At 46.1% G+C, this 19237-nt stretch overlaps 1 protein-coding gene and 1 long non-coding RNA gene across 8 annotated transcripts in view; one reads left to right on the top strand and one right to left on the bottom strand.

The window, feature by feature from the left end:
* Positions 1-19237, bottom strand: part of MGMT (O-6-methylguanine-DNA methyltransferase) — a 273109-nt gene that overhangs the window by 148425 nt on the left and 105447 nt on the right. The window lies entirely within an intron of this gene.
* On the top strand, positions 1884-14303 carry LOC132658429 (uncharacterized). The gene is made up of 2 exons (XR_009598065.1): positions 1884-10953; positions 11069-14303. It is a non-coding gene; the product is annotated as an uncharacterized LOC132658429 (long non-coding RNA).

Genomic DNA, 19237 nt, shown 5'->3' with positions numbered 1-19237 from the left:
AGTCCTTCCTGGGTACCCAGGGGAGACTGGTTCCAGGATGGCCCACAGACACCAACATCTGCAGGTGTTTGAGCCCTCTATGTCTGGGTAGCACAGCTGGCCTCTAGACCCTCAGGTTTCTTGGCTGCTTGAACCTGTAGGGCTGACCTCTGAGTGTGGAGGGCTGAGGGTTGACTGTATTACATATTTTAGGCTTACAGGCCGTTCTGTCTTTATTACAACTGCTCAACTCTGGAGTCTTAGCAAAAAGCAGCCATAGAGCAACATGGTTCATGGCTGTGTTCCAATAAAACTGGATTTATATAAATAAGCAGCCAGCCTTCAGTCTCAGTTGGCAAACTCACACTCTAGATTTTTTTTTTTTTTTTTAAAGCATGAAACAGAGATCAGAAGTGCTATGGGGATGGGGGTCATTACTGCACAAGGCAGAGAACTCACGGAAATGACAGGCAGCTACGTAAATGGATGCAATGGTCAAGTGTCCCAGGTAGCGGGGGGTTGGGGTGGGGGGGAACAGCATATGCAAAGGCCCTGGGGCAGACCATGCTGGGCATGTTCAAGGGACAGCCAGGGGGTAACACCACTGGAGCAGAGTGGGGTGGCAGAAGCTGAGGACGAGTTCAGAGTAGAAGGATGGGGGTGGATTCGAAGATCACACAGGCCTTGCAAGGTGTTGTAAGGCCTTTGGCTTTAATACAGTAACGATATATACAAAGATCAAGGTGAAATTCTTGTAAGATCACAGGGTCTTGGGATTCCCTGATGGCTCAGATGGTAATGAATCTGCCTGCAATGTGGGAGACACCAGTTCGGCCCCTGTGTCAAAAGATCCCCTGGAGAAGGAAATGGCAACCCACTCCAGTATTCTTGCCTGGAGAGTCTCATGGACAGAGGCGCCTGACAGGCTACAGTCCAAAAGATTGCAAAGAGTCTGACAACAACTGAGCAACTAAGCACATAGGGTCTTGAAATACCAATATATTCTAACATTAAAAATATTCTGATACATTCTAAGTCTCTGAAAAATTCTAATTCACACACAGACTATAGAATAATGCTAACTGGGTATTTGAACACATGAGCACATATTCCAAAATAACCCGAACACTAGTGCACTGAATATGGCAACACCTCCAAATCTAAGGCACGCAGCATCTGCCAGCAACTTTCCACTCACTCCTTTCCTTTCAACACGGAAGTCACTTTCCATCCTTCCTCTTTGCTGCCAAGCTTCTGGGCCTGTTTCTGAAGGCCGCACACTCACACTTGGCCTGCACCACCAGTCTCCAGCCAGCCACTTCTGCAGCACCTTCCGCGAGGAAAGCGCAGACCGAGGCCTCCTCTCTTGAGCTCCGTCACACTCGGCACACTCACACTCAGACTCAGTGAGCACACTTAGACATCAGCCTCCTCAGACCACAAGCTCTGGGCAGGAGGGAGCAGGCTGGCTGGCCCGGCCCTTGCTGGTGGCATGAAAATATCAGCGTCAAGCAGAGAATCCCACATGTGCCAGTACTCCCGTCACCATCTTCCGGCACGAGGCTCTGAAAGGACGTGGGGCAGGCCCTCAGAGCAGCCAGAGCAGCATTGCCCCCAACCGTCCTTCAGCCTGGCAATAACACGCTCCATCTGGTCACCCACACAGACCACAGCCCCCCAGTCTGCATGGTGAAGCTCTACGACACCAGAAGACTTTGCTGAGGCCAGAAATAAAGCTATGGATAATCTCCCCCTCAGAGTGAAACCCCTTATTTGCCTCTCAAAATCATTTTCTATTTGTAAGTCTCATACAAAGCCCTGCCCTGCAAGAAACTCACTCAGCGCCACTCAACCTGGACCTGCTAAGGAGAGACCAAAGGGGTTCCGAGCACGGCAAACACCGTGACTTCCTGCTGCCACTGGCTGATGACTCAAGAGCAGGGCCCCTAAAGGGACACTGAATTAGATACACAAGCGTTATTCCCCTTGCCTTAGCTGCTATGTCTCATTCTAAACAAACAGGAAAAGAAAAAATAACCAGAACCCACGTCTAGCATGTGAGGTGAAGGGGAAAGGAGACGCAGACTGAAACGCCAGCACAGGGACACACGTGGACCTTATCCCCCAGTTTTGAAGCTCCTGTGTTCTCACACCGAACCCTTTCCAGCTAAAATGAAATTACTGAAAACAGCCAAGATTATAATTGTACTCATAAATGTTTTTCATGGAATAACATAAAAGAAATAGGCAAGAAGGTGAGAGGATAGACTATTAAGCAGAAAAACTAAATTGAAGAGCATATAATTATATGCAAAGAGATTACGCCTTATTTTAATATAAATAAAACTTTTTAAGCATAAGATAAAAAGCCATGCCTCAATACACCAGCTTTCCAATAGAATACATTCAATTCAAATGATTCTCATAATTTCAAAACAATGTTATTTGCTTTATTTCAGAAGTCTTACTATTTATACATTTTACGATGGTGGAGAGCAAAAAGGTTGAGTACATCTCCCAGGGAGAAACTGGCTCACGACACAGCCATGGCGGGAACCCGGAATTCTACCCTCTCCCTCCCGTTACCGGCTGGCTCTGTGACTAACTTCAGCAGACCCCTCTGTGCAGAGACTATTTCCACACTCTGCTCCGGGCTAAACATTCTTCTGTGTATATACTAGTAAATTCAACAGCCTCTTTAACATCTGAGAACGAATTACTGACAAGTCATTTTTTGCTCCATATTGCAAGTCGACGTGGCAACCCTGTTTTTTTTCTATTATAAACATGTGCTGTACCTCGGCTCCCAGTCGTTCTGGATGCTGATACAAGATTCATAATGGCTGTCAGAATCTGCAATTTTCCCTTTTGTTTTATGAGGTCAGGCAATATTACATGCACTGATATATTCCATTTTCCCAGCTGAAAACCTTCTCATTTGAGCCCGACAGGTTGAGGGAGTCATGATTTTGCAACCTCGCATGTGAAACATGGGACGAGGGGGCAGGTGGCTAACCCTGCACTCTCCTCTTGCTCTTGTCCACTGGCAACAGTAAATTAAACTGTCAAAAATGGAATTGTCCTGTCATCAACAAAGCTACAGCTTCGCAAGTATTGCAACATCAGATATATTTCTAATTCTGCATTTCCCTGCACCTGTAATTTCATCAGAAATTCGCACTGGACCATGGTGAGAAGCTGTCCAAGGGACACTGGCATTGTGAATTCCTTTAGAGGTTTGACATGGCATTTCAAAGACAGAAATTAATGAACAATTCAGGCAATTTGTAATATATATAAAAAGGGTGTTCAGTGTGAGGTCCTGACCTTCAGCAGGACCCTTTAAAAGGGTAGGAATGCTAACGTGGAGATGACATGCTGCGGAGCAGATGAAAGGAAATTATACACAAGTTTCTCTGCAAACAGAACAAAGCAAAACACAAACAATCCAGCAACAGCCAATCCACCTGAAAATTACTTAACGGTCACAGCATCTAACGTCATGGATTGCTAGCAAAATGTTTTAGCCTGTCTTCGTAGGTGCTTTAGCACAGACTGGAGCGCCAGTCTTCAGCTGCGTGCTACTGGACAATCCATTTTAATCTCAGGCACTGCCCGAGCCACTCTCCTTCCTCTCAGGTGCTGCCTCCTCCGGTCCCGCCTTCCACTCAGCAGGCACACGGGGCCCCAAACCCCTTCAGGCTGCCTCGCTCTTACTATTTCTACCCACAGGTCTGTCTGGATAGCACTGCCAGCAAGCTCCTCCCTTACAAGCTGAACAGAAGTCAAGCGCCTGCCTACCTGCTGTTCACCCTCCAAGCCAGACAATACTCCCACCCACCCACCCAGGTCCCTCATTCAGCAAGTAGACGACACGTCCTCTGAGCAGTCCGACAAGCTCACACTGTAAAAATGGGCCTCTCTAATCTGTTTCAAAAGAACAGAAAGTTAAGAGTGTGGTTGTTATTAATTAAATATTGAAATCAAATATAGTTATAGACTATCTCTACAAAAATGCACTGCTTATCAATCAGAATGCTCAAGACAGAACGTTAAATTGAGATGGGGAATCATTTCACAGCTTAATACAGTCAAAGTGACTCAATATTCCTTTATTAATTCTCATTTAATATCACTTTAAATTGCTGCCATTATTATCCTACCGTAGACGAAAGATTCTGTGTAATTAGTCTGTATTAAGCCCTTTTTATTTATAAGGAGCCAAATAAACAAACCCACTTTAATTACCTGGGCTCCACAATATTGATCTGAGCATCAAAATTTAATATGACTTTATTTCAAATTTCCATATGACTAGTATTTAAATTTGTTCCAGCAATAACAATTTTGCAGGCACAAATGACTTTTCCTTCAAAGTATGTAAATGACTGCCTAGCGCTGGGGAGCACGAGGCTCTCCGTGCCCACAGCGTGTTTACCGAGACCTCAGGGGCCTCCCTGCCCCGCGCTTCGCTCCCTAATGCGGCAGCAAAAGCCACCAATTACCGAAAGAGACAAAAGTCAACGGAGACAGGGAGTCTTCTCCCTCCCAAGCCACATCTCTCCCACTTCAGTACATGGTGTTAACGACATACAAATTTTGAGGTCATTAAGTATAAACAGGAGCGGAAAGCCAGACAGGCAGGAAGGTGGGATGTGCGGACGTCAGCGTTTCAAGTGCTCTCCTAATCCCACAATGCAAGTTTCAGCATTATTGTCTCCATTTAACTTGCATTAGTACCTCGCACCTTGATTACACTGTTGGGCGGTAATCTTCGCCTGCACATGCCATCATTACTTATGTCAAGCCTCTTGAGTGGTTATGAATACTATGTTGTTTTACGAGAGAGAGGAAATTAGTGCCAGTCCCCTAGAGTTTTGGGTGCTTAACACTGAAGCACTACGCGGCCCTCGAAAATCCCACAACAAATCCTTGTTCAGTGCCACATGGAGATAAGGACTTTGCAGCAACACTGGAGCATAAATAACTCATGTCCCTCTTTATTTGTAAATGTCAAAAAAAAATTGCTGTTCTTTAATGTTGCTTTTCATACAAACGGAGCAGACAGAACCTATCTTCGTAGCTGCGTGAGCACACACCAGTTGAGTAAGGCGTTCTATCTCAGACTGCAATGCCAAGCTAAGACACGAAACAAAGAAATGTCCACAACATGTGTTTGAGGATTATTGTGAAATGCTGTTTTGGACGTATTTTTAATAAAAATGAACTTATCAGATCCAGGGGAAACATGTCGCAGTAACATGAGCCTTTCCTCCAGAGCATAATAAAGTGGAAAGAATGGCGCCTCACATGGACTGCGTTTTCAACGTTTTTTTAAATAGGATCCACTATGTTGTTGAAAAGAATGATTTTCTGGTATTGTAGGGATTTTTGCATTGTCTTTAATCTGTTTACACAGCAAACAAAACCTACAATATGAATAGGTGAACTCCCCAGGGACAAAATGAAATTCAGAAATGAAGTACAGATGGGGACGGGGGCCATGAAAACAGAATATAAATTAATGTGCCCTCAACAGTCACATCTCGAATAGGACAGGCCAAATAAATAATTTTGACATTAAAAGAAATTAAAGATCAGGCAGTGTAAATAGTAGAATAAGTTGTTTTTTTTAAAAGATATCATTAGTTTAGAATATGTCTGCAGTGGCATTCAAAATAATCAAGATATTCAAGCTGAAAATGAGACCTGGATGTGTTTTTCTCTTTCTTTATTCCCCCTATGTCTCTCAATAGCTAGTAATAACCTATTCAAAATATCGCTCCCATAAGAGGGTTTCCAAGTCTCACCTTTTAAAAGTTCTTTTATTTGTGTGTAGAAACAGGATGTCCTGAAGTTTTGCATCTTGAACTTGTTCATGTTTAATCTAATAAAATATTAAAAATAAATCTCAGAAGGCAAACAAATAATCATATGTGCCTGCTACACAGCAGGGAAGCTGTGAACCAAATTTAAGGGCTTGAAACCAAAATTGTGACTCCTATTTAGTTCTTTTTTCTTGACCCCTTTGCCATCTTTATTTATGCAGCCTGAGGCAGACTAAACAAAAAGAAAAAGAAGTCTTTGGCAGCATCTTCTGAAAGACTGGAGCACGGACTGCTGGAGACATCATTATAAAAATGAGGAAGGGCCGCAGGGTCACAGTCTGCCAGCCAGGAGGGCCGACTTCGGGGTGCAGGCGGGACCCTGCGGGGGCACCCCATCTTCTCAGAGAGCCCTCACAGCCCCACCCTCCCCCAGAGCGGACAGACCCCTGGGGGCCTCCTTTTCATTAGCCCCCCCGGCAGAGCGGGCTCCTCGTCATGTTCTCAAATGAAGCCAATTTTGAAAAATGGCTTCTGACAGGCCTATAAAACTTGCATGAAGTCACCGAATGGGTGCTCCTAAGCCCACAGACGGCCCCAAGTCACAAACCTGAGAAAGCGGCACACGCACGTTAACGGCTGCTACATTCTCTAAGTCAAGTCCTCTGGAGCAGAGGCGGATTCACTGCCACCAAACCACCGTCCACTGCATATGTAAAGAACTTCTTTCAGAAGATAAAATATTTTTCTGAGTGTAACAACAGGCATGACTTATTTCAGAATTAAGTGCTAGGCTCTCTGGTGCTTCGGGAAATGTAAACTACAGTTTTTACTCCAAATCCGCAATCCACTTCACTAGCTTGCGCTCACCGAAGGCCCCGAGCAGCCCCGTAAGATGACGAGGATCTTAAGAGAGTGCTTTGGTAAATCATGCAAACAAGAGGAGGTAGGAGACAGAGCCACTGCTCTCCCCATTTTATCAGATCAGCAGATTGATTCATAAACTGTTTTGGGTAGAAAACAAATACCCAGCTACAAATATATAGCACTGACTTTTAAAAAATTAGACCTCTAGCGCCAGCAGACACACATATACACATCGAATCATGACTAGGGCTCAGGGGGCAGCACCAGGCCAGCCTGCAACCTCCCTGTAGCCAAATGTGGGGACGGAACCAAGGCTGGGCCCAGAGTTCCTATCTCCAGGCCTGTGGTTTAAACAGCACTTTTCCAAACTACAGAATAATCTTAGTTTCAAATTACATAAAAATAATTGATGATTTCAATACAGCACTTAAATAAAAGAAAGTTTTATTCTTCACAGTGTAAGTGCTGGTATTTTTTGTACCCGACAAGCTGCCCATACAAGAAGTCTAATATTCCTGCCAACAAAGGCATTTGAAATTAGCAATTGCTTTTAGAAACTTTAATTACAATTTTAAAATGCTATTTCTGCTCTATAATAGATTCCAATTGTTTCAGTATTATCTGGCTTGCAAATAAAATCTACAGTAGATGACAATATTCCCAGGATTAATCACTCTTGAAATTCTAATATGCTCTTGAAATACCAAATAAAAAAGACAGCAATGTTGTTGATGTACTGAAAGCTTCTTGCTTTTTGCAGTTTGCTATTATTATGCATATCCAGGTAGAAAGTTAATTAACCCAAAGCTTAAGCTAATTATGATAGCAGAATGCTATCAACCCAACGCGCTCAGTCAGACAGCTGTCCGGAATTTCATTTGCTAATCATTTGTCTTTTGGCTGAGCATATGGTACATTTTCATGCTATCAGAGGAACAACAAACAGCTGAAAATCATTAACTAAAAACAATGTGCATAAAATCAGAAGCAGTTTTTTATACAGCTTTGTGTCAGACAAAAAGCCAGATCCTTGCCCTATAAAAATTAATGATTATTTTGGTTCTTGTCACTTAAAAATTTTAGCTGATAGTGCAATAAATATGCGACAAGAATTTCAGCTGTGTCAGTTACTTGTTTATACGAGTTTGCAAAAATAGTCAATATTATAATGCTGTTGTCAAAAACATAAATAAATAAGTGTGGAGGGAGATTAAGAAATACATTCATTTAGATGTCTAAAGACTTGAAATTTGCTTCTGAGGAAAACCTGCTTTCTTTTTTGCTAAACCTCAGTATTAGTACACTAAAACATTAAAGATTTGCAAGGTAAAATGCATGAAATATATCTGCACACATTCCCGAAGCAGTATGTGACATTTCTAAGACCATCCAGATATCTGTGTAGACATCAGAAAGCTACATAAATCACAGCAGGAAGTTCACCTCGGTGTGGAGACTGGAGAGAGGGCGGCAGGGAGGAGTGGAAGCTGTCAGGAAGCCTCTGGTGATGCTGGGGAGGACAGGGGTTCTCCGACTGGGCTGGGGGCCGCCCCACCCCTCTCTGTGTGAGCCTTGCAGCAAGCTCGACTTCTGCATTACAGGCCTTAATTACCTGAAAGCTTGAAAGACAAGGAAAACAGAAACAAGCAGCGCAGTCCACTTTACTCCCACAGCCAGTGAGCAGGTGCACGCCCCCAAACTGAGACGGCAACCCGTAGGTCCGCATGGCACGGCACAACAAGCTCTCCAGACACAGCCTAACTTTCACCTGCTGCATCTGCCATGACAACGTGAATGCACACTGGTCTTCAAACCAATCTTGGAATCCTTGGTTGAACTGCACTGATTTTTAAGATGCTGTGTACCCAGAGGTCTTATATTTTTAACCGATCTTGGAGACTGTAAGAAGCATATTTCTTTTAAGCATAAGTGACTGGTAAAGGGATATTCACAATATTTTTCTTCAAATCAACACAATATTAACTTGTTATTTTTTAAAAAGCAATAAAAACCAAGACTCAAAATGTACATGATTCAGTATTACACTTGGTAACATGGAAATTAAAATACTTCTCCCAAACAGAGAGAAAAATGAGTCATTTGATCAAAGGGTAGAGTAGTTCCACAAACCAAAAATAAACTTTCCTTCTTCTTGGGGAAGGCTGAGGCGTGACATCTGTGACTGGCCAGGCAAAGGCTCGGCCGAGCCCGATTAATTGTCAGTCTCCAGGGATTCTGCTGGTCATGGACCAATGAGCTACGGGGAATTTCCATGGCTGTAATGCACTGTGGTGACAACGCTCAGCTCTGGTTTTACTACAGCGGCCACTCTGACAGCAAGTGTGCTCATACCACGTCTCTGTCGCCCTGAAGTGTCCGGAAACTCGGGGCGCCAGCAATGCCCCCTCAAGACTGACGGCGATGTGGGAAGGCGTTCTCTTTACTGGTCCCCCGGGGCCTTCTGCTATTTTAGACCAAATGGACGTGAGTTAGAATACACACTCCCTCCCTGCTCCCCCAAAGGAACGAGCACCCTAGCCATGATCACTGGATTTCTATCACTGGTGGGGAGGCCTGAACAGGAGACCTCAAGGCCAAGGCAGGATGAGAACTTTTCACAAAGTTCCAACTCACAGGCTTGGAGCCAGATGGCCTCCTGAGGTGGTCTCGTCATTGGTCCACACAATGCTGGAAGGCTGGAATCTCTCAAGAACAGTTCTGAGCCACCAAAGTCTGCCCATGGCTCAGAAACACCCCAATGAAGGAAAATAGTCAGGAAACCTCAGTTAGACAGAAAACGTCAAGAAACCCAACCGGAAGCCTCTGTGTTGCTGTCCACAGTGTGGTGCTGCTCAGACGGTGCACATGAGCCCGGAGGGGAAGCAGGGCCAGGCGCGGACCAAGCCGTGCATCTCTGTGTGCAAGGCGGAAAGGGCCTCTGCCTGCTGCTCCACTGGGAAGGCTGAAGCCAAACCTATTACTGTAGCCATAAAGGTTTAATCATTTGCAGTTCAAATGTCGACGCCTCTTCTCAATGTGTGGAATTTTTTGCATCTAAGTTTCTGGGGGAAAAAAAAAAATGCTTTCAGATGAAAAATGCTGCCAGGGGTTACTTAAACCTGGCCCTTAAAGTCCTTCCTTTCTCTTCCCAAGGCTACAAGCTCAAGTCTGATATTGATATTAATATTAATTTGTCATTAATACTAATGTTTCCTAACCAACTATGAGTATTTTGAAATATCCAATTTCTCTGGATAGCTAAACCTTGAGTTCCACTATAAAAACTGTTTTCTAATTATTGCTTTTCAGTAAGTTATCAGACTATGCAGCGCAGTTTCCTATTAATTCGGGAATTTCACACGTGTGTGGAATGCTGGCCACCTCAGCAGGTCACAGCCACTTCCCGCACTTCAGGACAACCCAGGACCAGCTGACATCCAAGCAGGCCACTTTGAGGGCAGCCTGCTGGGGCAGTAAGAGACAGTACAGATGTTTACCTAATTTGATTAATTTAATTTTGAAACAAGTAATCCAATGAAAGTAATGGTTGTTGTTCTGGCTAGTTCACTGAGCTTTAAAAAAAAAAAAAAAAAACACCGGCTCACAAACTATCTGCTGACCTTCCCCAGTCAGCACATCCTGCACAGCCCAGCCGCTCAGAGTCTATAGTTAACTGCCAGCCGCACCCCAAGTGACAAGAGTGCAGGGCTGTTGAACACATTCATCCTCCTTCAAAGAAGAGGAACAGGAAGTGGCTTCAACTTGTTGCCTCTAGTTCTACCTATCAGAGGACCTTCGAGTTCTTTCCCATGTGTCCATCACAAGTGGCCAGGATCAAAGGGGTCAGGCCGGCATGCTCAGATGGTGCACACAAGCCTGGAAAAGACGGGGTCTGAGATGGCTCACCGGAACCAGCCCAGATGGCGAGGCCGTGAGGGGGCAGCCAAGGCAGGGCGGGCCTGGACGGGCCCCACAGAGGAAGCAGAAGCGCTGAAAGCCTCTCAGTCTCGTGTTTCAGCCCCAGAGAGCAGAGGCTGCAAGTGCTCCTCGGCACAGGGTCAGCGCTCAGGGCGCCCACACCATAGGAGGGCTGTTTCCTCATCTTCATCTCCTACAGACCTTAAGAAGGTAGAACTGCACTTAGCGCTCCAGCGGAACAGACGCGGCTGGTGGGCCAGACGTGGACCATGGGCCAAAGTCTGCCAACCTCTGCTGTGGAGGAAAGGCCTGAGGCCTCCGAACAATTCAAAGCCCACATCATCTCCAGGTTGGATAATCCAAGGTAAGGGAACAGAGGGGCTGGCTAACTGTGTTGGCAAACCCCACAGATTTTTTCTTTCAAAAGATTTTAAAAGGTTTTCACAATGTAACAATGATGCTTCTCTTTGTCTTTCTAGATATAACTGAAAAGTAGATGATAAAAATGAGAGAACTTAAGGTTTTTCCACTCCTCCAAATTTGAGTAAGTGGAACTAGCATGTTTTGCTCAATCCTTGCTGCAATGTCGGAGAGCTCCCTAAAGGTTCTCAAGTAAGGCCGAGCTTTCCAGTGGCAGCTCTGCAATTTCACGCGAGGTTGAAATCCAGATGAACTTTTAACCAGAATGCCAGCCATGACAATGGAGCAATTTGTACAGAAGGTTCCCCTGTAGCCGGAGAGCTCCGATGCAGCAGGGTGCCCTGGGACGTGAACCTCCTGACATCCAGCTCTGGACGTCCCCCTCCCCACCGCAGCTCAACTGCGGGCAAAATAAAGAAAGGCATCCATCAGTGTGTGGAACCTTCGCGCTCATTCACCCTAACCATCTACAGGAGAGGAAAGTCAGATGGAGGCTTAGGGGGACCGGGGACTCATGTGTCCCCAGAGTTCACTACTACCCTAGGCCCATGAAGGCCCCAGGCGAGCTGCGCAGCAGCACCTGCTTGGGCCTCATTGTAACGACCCCCCCACCCCCCACCCCCCACACACCAGGCAGTCCTTCCCCTGTCCTGTGTGGTCCACTGGTGAGACAGGGCTGTGGAGGGCAAGAGCCGATAGTGGTTACAGCCTGGGACACCAAGTCTCAGGCTGGCTGTCTCTGGACAACACCCAGAGCCTTGGCCATCCGAGGGAACAACACTGCTCTAAGCGTGGAGTCACATCCAAAGCAGATTCAGTCTTGTTTTTGTTACAGGTTAGTTACTAAGACAGGAAGGTGTTTTGACAAACAAGAACCCCCTCCACGGCAACCCTAAGATTCTCAGTGCGTGTCCCCCTCCAGGGTGCAGCAGAACCACGGACGAAGTCTGGGTGGCTCACACATGCTCACTCTCCACTGTGAGGACCATCAGTCCTTCCTGGCGAGACGTCCCGAGCAAAGAGCATGTGCTGGGCCTCCACAGAGATGAATAACTGCCATGCTGAAGACTCTTCCCAACATTATTCTGGTTGGCTTAGATTTCACTGTATTTTAAAACAAGTTATCAATGGGGCTTCCCTGGTGGCTCAGACAGCAAACAATCTGCCTGCAGTGCAGGAGACCAGGGTTCAATCCCTGGGTGAGGAATATCCCCTGGAGAAGGGAATGGCAACCACTCCAGTATTCTTGCCTGGAAAATCCCATGGACAAAGGAGCCTGGAAGGCCGCAGTCCATGGGGTCGCACAGAGTCGGACACGACTGAGCGCCCACCATTTCTACCTGCCCTAACTGATCCACAGTGACGAGGCGTGAAGCTGAAGGAGCGAGTGCATGCGGCAGGAGTGGCAGGTAAGCCAGCAAGGCCACGGCACTGCTCACACCGTCCTCCCTGACACCACAGACACCCCAAGGCACAGAGCCCCACCGAGGTTCACCCAGGAGTCAGACCTGAACCAGCGCACGTGCTGCCTGCACTCTGCAGGGAGGGGAATCTCAGGACAAGAGATGCCCCGTGCACACCCGAGAGCCGTCGGGGCTGCAGAACCTGACTACTACCTGTTCTGCCACTCCAGCAGCGATTCTGTGTTCAGGTCACTTTCTGTAAACACGGGCATTTGTTTGGATTGTTCCTACCCAGTCCCTGAACATCTCCTTCCAGGCCAAAATCTGTTTGATGTTTTTCAAAAACTAGCATGAAGTTCCAAAATGGTCTCCTATTCCTTCTGCTACTAAGTCACTTCAGTCGTGTCCGACTCTGTGTGACCCCACAGACGGCAGCCCACCAGGCTCCATTGTCCCTGGGATTCTCCAGGCAAGAACACTGGGGTGGGTTGCCATATTCCTTCACTTGAGTGTAAAGACAAGTGGAATTCCCTGATGGCTCACTATGTATAGCTGGGCCACACCCATTTTTATCTACAAAATAGATCATTTTAAATCACTTGCTATATATTACACTGGGGACTTTAAAAAATTAAGTGCAAAGCTGTGCATTTAAAGCAAGGGTTCTATTTAGGGTCTGTATGATTGCAAACAGGTGCATAGATACCTTTGAAAATTTAGAGGATGCTATGAGATCCATTCTAAGAAGAAGATCAAAGGCATACATCCACAGAAGGTCAGCATTTCTTGTCCAACTCCAGGGAGTTTCCAGGTCTCCCTGAAGACCACCCATGGACCACATGTTAACCAGTCTGGTTTCAGGTGGGAATGGGGCCTTCCTGCGTGGACACCTCTCTCACTGATCTGCCACCACAAAAGGTCAGGTCTGAGACAGAAGCTACACGTAATGTCATCACAGTGCTTGAAAAGTGGGCTTTCTTTGGGAAATTCAAAAAATGGAAGAATGTATACTTTCCAAGAATATAATTTCAATCTCTAGTTGAGAGAAAAAATTTCCAAGATTTAGTTAAGACACTTGGTAAAAAGGAGCAAATATGTCAGTCTTCTTGAACCTAGGCACCCTTGACTGGGCACCCTAGGTCTGTTCCCAGGAAACCTCTGGATGCTTCTTTGTGTTTTTGGCCTTTACGCCCAGTTTTTCTACAAAAGAACTTGAAACAGCTCAAACGCTATCATTCCCATGTGATTTATGAAGTGAATGAACCAAGTCTCAGAGCTCTGATGAAGACTCACGATCCTGGGGCAAGGCGTGAAGGCACGCCCTGGGGACACACTGCTCCTCCTCTCACCGCAGCCAGAAGGAAGCCCCACGGGCCGTCCCCGGTGCCCTGCCATCCTCAGTCACATGTCACCTTGATGTGGACAACCTCAGAGGGACTCTGCCGTGTCACAGCCCGCAGTGCGCACACATACTTGTTTTCCTGGAGGGGTGGGATGTACTGGTGGCAGAGGCACACGATCTTTGGAGACGGAATGTTTGGGGGAGTAGAGGGGCTGCTACAACTGAACACCCTCCCAGGACCCCAGGGCCTGCCGCGCCCACTGTTCCTGGGCGGGGCTGCTGCTGGTGGTCCTCAGCACAGGGGATGGGAGCCAGGATCACTCGCTCTGGGGCAGCAGGCAGGAGGAAGCTGCCGGGTCCCCTGGCACAAGCTCACTGTGGCCAAAGGCAGATTAAATACTGACACCGTCAAAGAGCTGCTTCAGACCCAGCTTCCAAGGCAATGCCCTCCGAGTCTTTCAGATGAAAAGTTAAAGCTTTCAAAGAACACAGGCCAAACGTAAGATTGTACACATCTAAGTATGTCTCAATAAACAAATCTTAATATGTCTCAAGAATCTGATTTTTTTAAACCCTTAAACCTATTTACAAGAAACTTCTAATCTGCACTCTTTAAACCTTCGGTGTAGCGTAACTCCTTGCTGGAGTCGTGACTGTTGCTGCGCTGTTGACAGCTCACCTTTAAAGAAGGCAGCAGAGTGGGAATGATCACAGTATCGGCATTTCTGGTATTTCCTGAAGCTAAAGGAGTGCCAGAACGTGACACGGCGTGACTCTGTTTCTAAAGATAGCTAAGAAATCAAAGCATTTTTGTTATTAGGGTAAAAAGAAAAATAAGAAGTGTTACACTTCTCTCTCAGATCCATCAGCAACACAGGACTGTATCTCTGGAGTCTTTGCCTGAGCTAGTGTTAAGGAAATCATTGGGGAAGGAGGGAGCACCAATGATCTCAAAAGCAAGAAACACAAATGCACCTCAAAGAGTTGATCAAGACCTATCTGTCAAAAATTTAAGTTTGAAAACCAGTTGCTCACCACATACAGGCAAGGTGCTGCCCTAACCTGCCTTCTGCCTCGAGGACTGTCCTACACCAAACGCTGACCAAGCTCACCCTGTGTGGAACCACAGACGCCTGCCTACCTGGCCCGGCCCACTCACCGCTTAGGCCCAAACAACACTTTCAACCCATGTCCTTTTCAGACACATTTTAACTAAATGGCCACTTTGTCTGGCCCAAGCACCCCTCAGATCTGTGAAGGTGATGGACCAGCTTTTTTCCATCAGCTACAGAAGGCAGGCAGGGATGCCTCACCAAGTCTGTTAAACTGTACAGGGCACCAATGTATCCTCATAAGGGGCCCGGCTGGTAATAAAATCGAGACTGTGATTGCTGGCACAAGATTCATAGCATTTAGAGTGCCAGTAAACTGTGGACTGTGAATCCCTTGAATGCCTGTATACTCTACCTTGCTGTATCTTAAATGCTGATATCACAATTTTTATGGAGAGTTTCTACTCTCTCCGAGTTTTTCATTAGGCTGTGAATGGTAAATGACACACTTTTCAAAGTTTACGTTCTTTTTCTTGGCTAGATCCACAAAAATAAGATTCATACTTTCTTGCCTCCACCAGCAATTCCATGGGTAGAAATGACTCATTACAAAAGAGAAATAGATTCTTGGTCTTTACTGGTATAGATTCACGAAATATAGAGGAAAATTTGCTCACCTTGTATCCAGTCACTTTATTTATTAAAATGTAAATAATGCTGAGCACTCATCTGAGGAGTCTAACTTCTAAACACCAGTTTGCAATCCACATAGAACTATAGACTCCAGGTAACTTTCAGGGACAACTGCATTTAGGCACATCTCAATTTATTAAAAATACTCAGAGAAATTAAACTGTAAAGTGAACTACATTTTTATATTAAATTTTATATTAAATATAAAGACGTACTTCTAAGTAAGATGGCAACAGGCTGAGGAGCAGTACCCAGAGAACGGGAGTTGAAAAGCAATGGCGCCACACTGCTTGTTGCAGACTCAGAGAGTGGAGCCTCCCTTCTGACGGGCCGGGCCAGTATCTCCTGGAGGCTCTGAAGCCCCTTCATCAATTAAGCTCAGCAAGTATTTAAGTGCGCATGTGAAACTTAATACCGTGGGTATAAAAGCAGCATTGACGACTGAGCAGCTCACAGGAGCTGAGCATCCTGCAAATCCTGCAACAGCCCCGTGAGAGAGGAGAGCCACCACCACCACTCCCCAGGTGAGCGAGGGTGAGGATGAGCAAGCTGCCCATGACCACAGAGCTGGCTCTTAGGGCCTCAGGCTCCATGTCCTCTTAAGCATCTCCAACGGAAGCCATGCCCCAAGTCTCAGCCACGCTGGACCATTGCTCCTATTCCCCGGTGTGAGAGTCAGCACATGGGTGTGGCAGCCCAGGAGGGGTGTGACAGCGAAACGATGAACTAAGAACAGGCTAGCACAGATGTGCGTGAGAACAAAACATACTTTCATTTATAGAAAGTTTTAAAATGATGCAAAAAAAAAGTGCATTACCTTTCTACTTCTGCAAACAAATTCCCAGAAACTCAGTGGCAAAACACAGTACCAATTTCTTATCTCCAGAGTCCACAGCTCAGGAGAGTCCAGGGCAGGGTCACCAGGTGAAGACTAAGCCCTCCCACAGCAGTGGCTCTCAGCCTGCTGACACTCAGAGAGTCCTCTTACCTCAGAGGCTGTTGGCAGAATTCATCTCCTTGTAGGACTGAGGGCTGAGCTTCTCTTGGCCACAACCAGGAGCAGCTCTCAGCCCAGGAGACCACCTGAGGCCCCCTGACGGTAGGCCTGCTTCCCAGCACGTGAGAATGCTGGCCAGAGAGGCGGGCAGATGCCTGTCTCTGATTTCAGAATCCTCTGCAGAGCACAGCTAGTTAGGACAGGCCTACTCTAGGATAATCTCCATTCTGATCCGCTCAACTGATTAACGACCTTAATTACATCTGCAGAAATCTTCTGCCCCGTAATTGTGGGAGTTTTATCCCATCACGTCCACAGCTCCTACTCACACTCAGTCGCCTTCAACTCTTTGCAACCCTATGGACTGTAGCCCGCCAGGCTCCTCTGTCCATGGGATTCTCCAGGCAAGAATACTGGAGCAGGTTGCCATTTCCTTCCACAGGGGATCTTCCTGACCCAGGGATCAAACTCGGGTCTCCCGCACTGCAGGCAAATACTTTACCACTGAGCCACCAGGGAAGCCCCACGTACTCCTTTTTCAAGTTCACTCTCAGAGAAGGGGCCATATAAAGGCATGGATCAGGGAGGGTTATCTAGAATTCTACCCACCACACACATGAAGCCATTTAGAGAATGAGAGCCATGATGAGAACTGAGGAGCCAAGAAGACACCAGTTATACAGAGAAAGTGTTACCTGAGTGTTTCTGAGATGGAAATGTAAAATCATTTCCTCCAAGTTTTGGTGTTTTGTAAGTCTGTCCCACTGATAAATATTAATGTCATACATTCATGGGGGCAAGGATTTTCTACTAAAAGGACACGATGCCCTTTTGACAATTTCCTTGGGGATTATTCATAATGTAGGGATGCTCTGTTAGAAATAGTACAGCAGCTGTTAACAACTGCTCCTTCTAACCAAGGTGAGGGGCAGGGACAGGGTTTTCACTCTTGCTTTAAATAAGCAAAAAGACAAAAAACAGGAAAAATGTATAAGCATTGGCTTTCCAGGCACTAGACATCAGGCAGTGAGGGTCAGTAGCCTGGGAGATGGGCAGCAGACAAGGAGAGCCCTGAGGCTGTCCTGGCTGATTGCCTAGAGAGCTTCCAGGCTGTGGCAAAGGTAGAGGGAACGTGGGCAGAGCTAAGAGGACTCTTGAGTGGAGGAGACGGAGGCCCAGGCCAGGGAGAGCAGAGGGGTGACAGCCTGCATGAGAAAGCACACAAAAGGAGAGCCACAGCAAGCGGATTCCAGAGACGAGCAGAGGGCTGGCCAGCAGATGCTGAGGAGGGCAGAGGTGCACCAAGATCAGCCAGAGGGTTACAAGACAGTCAGACTCAGGAAGAAAGGCACCTGCTCCCACCAGGTGGCAGGGACACCATTCACAGAGCTCACAGGACACCAGGGACATTACTCAGGAGCCTCATCTCAGCGGTGAGAACCATGAGTGCTGGACTGAACAGGGCTCTAGTCCAGACAGACAACTCTTATGAGCAAGACCCCCAAAAGTGTAAAACAGTCATGCTGCTCAAAACCAATGATAAGGAAAATCTTTTCAAAAGCTGGGTGTTGGGGGCAGGGGTGGGGCTTGCAATATCTGAAACAAAAATAAGGATGACAGCAGATTTCTGATCCTAAACAATGCAAGTCAGGAGATGGTGGAACAAGAATTTTAAGAAAAAGCTATCAACTTTAGATTTTGTTCTCAGCAAAAAACTTTCAACTATTAAGATTAAAATAGTTTTCAGCCCACAAAACTAAAATTTATATATTTATGTATATATACATATCCATCTCCAGGGGATTTTCCACTGGAAGAAACATTCAAGTCCTGTAGGCAGAAGGAAACAAACTCTGAAACGGAAAGAGAGGATGTGGAGAAACTGGGACTCACGTGCAGCACTGGGAAGACAGCAAGCTGACAGCTGCTGCAGAGGATCGCTGGGGAATCTGTGGTGTTTGTTAAGCGTCCACTGATCATACGCTGCACTTAGAAGTGAAATGAAAGCATGTCTGTACAAAGACCTATGCATATGTCCACAGCGCTTTATCTGCAACAGTCAGACCTGGGCAGAACCCCCCTATACAAAAGATTTGGGATAAATACATCTTATACCCTGAAATGGAACACTATCCAGAAACAAAGGAATGAATGGCTTACTGGTGCACACAACACAGATAAATCCAAAAATAAGCATGCTGGGAAGGGGACAGACAGCATGGTTCCACTCATAAAGCTCCAAGATTCTACATGTATTAAACATACATGACAATATACATAGTCCATTATTAACTTTCAGAAAATGCAAACTGACGTGTACTGAAGGCAGAGATATGGGGATGCAGGAGCAGGGAAGGGAAAAGAGGGGTGTCACAAAGGAGTAAGAGGGGTGATGGAGATATTATTTTGATTGTGCAACGCATGTCCAATTATGTCAAACCATATACTTTAAACACAGGCACTTACTTTCCAATGTCATTCAGATCTTTAAAATACTGTTTTTGAGAATCTAAATAGCTTACAGAGTATGTCCCCTGTGGCCAACTATAATTTTAACACCCAACAAGTAGTTCCATTTTAAAGAAAAACCCAGCTCATCATTCCCAGCTCCATTATTTGCCTCTATGTTATACAACAAGCACAATTTCATACCCACTCTGAAGGTTAAAACCCGAAAGACAAGAACAAGTGCTGGTAAGCATGTAAAAAAACTGCAGCCCTCACATGCTGCTGTTGCTGTT

Source organism: Ovis aries, chromosome 22 (assembly GCF_016772045.2).
Source record: "Ovis aries strain OAR_USU_Benz2616 breed Rambouillet chromosome 22, ARS-UI_Ramb_v3.0, whole genome shotgun sequence".
Lineage (NCBI taxonomy): Eukaryota > Metazoa > Chordata > Mammalia > Artiodactyla > Bovidae > Ovis > Ovis aries.
The sequence above is the reverse complement of the archived record's forward strand: the minus strand, read 5'-3'. Positions and strand labels throughout refer to the sequence as shown.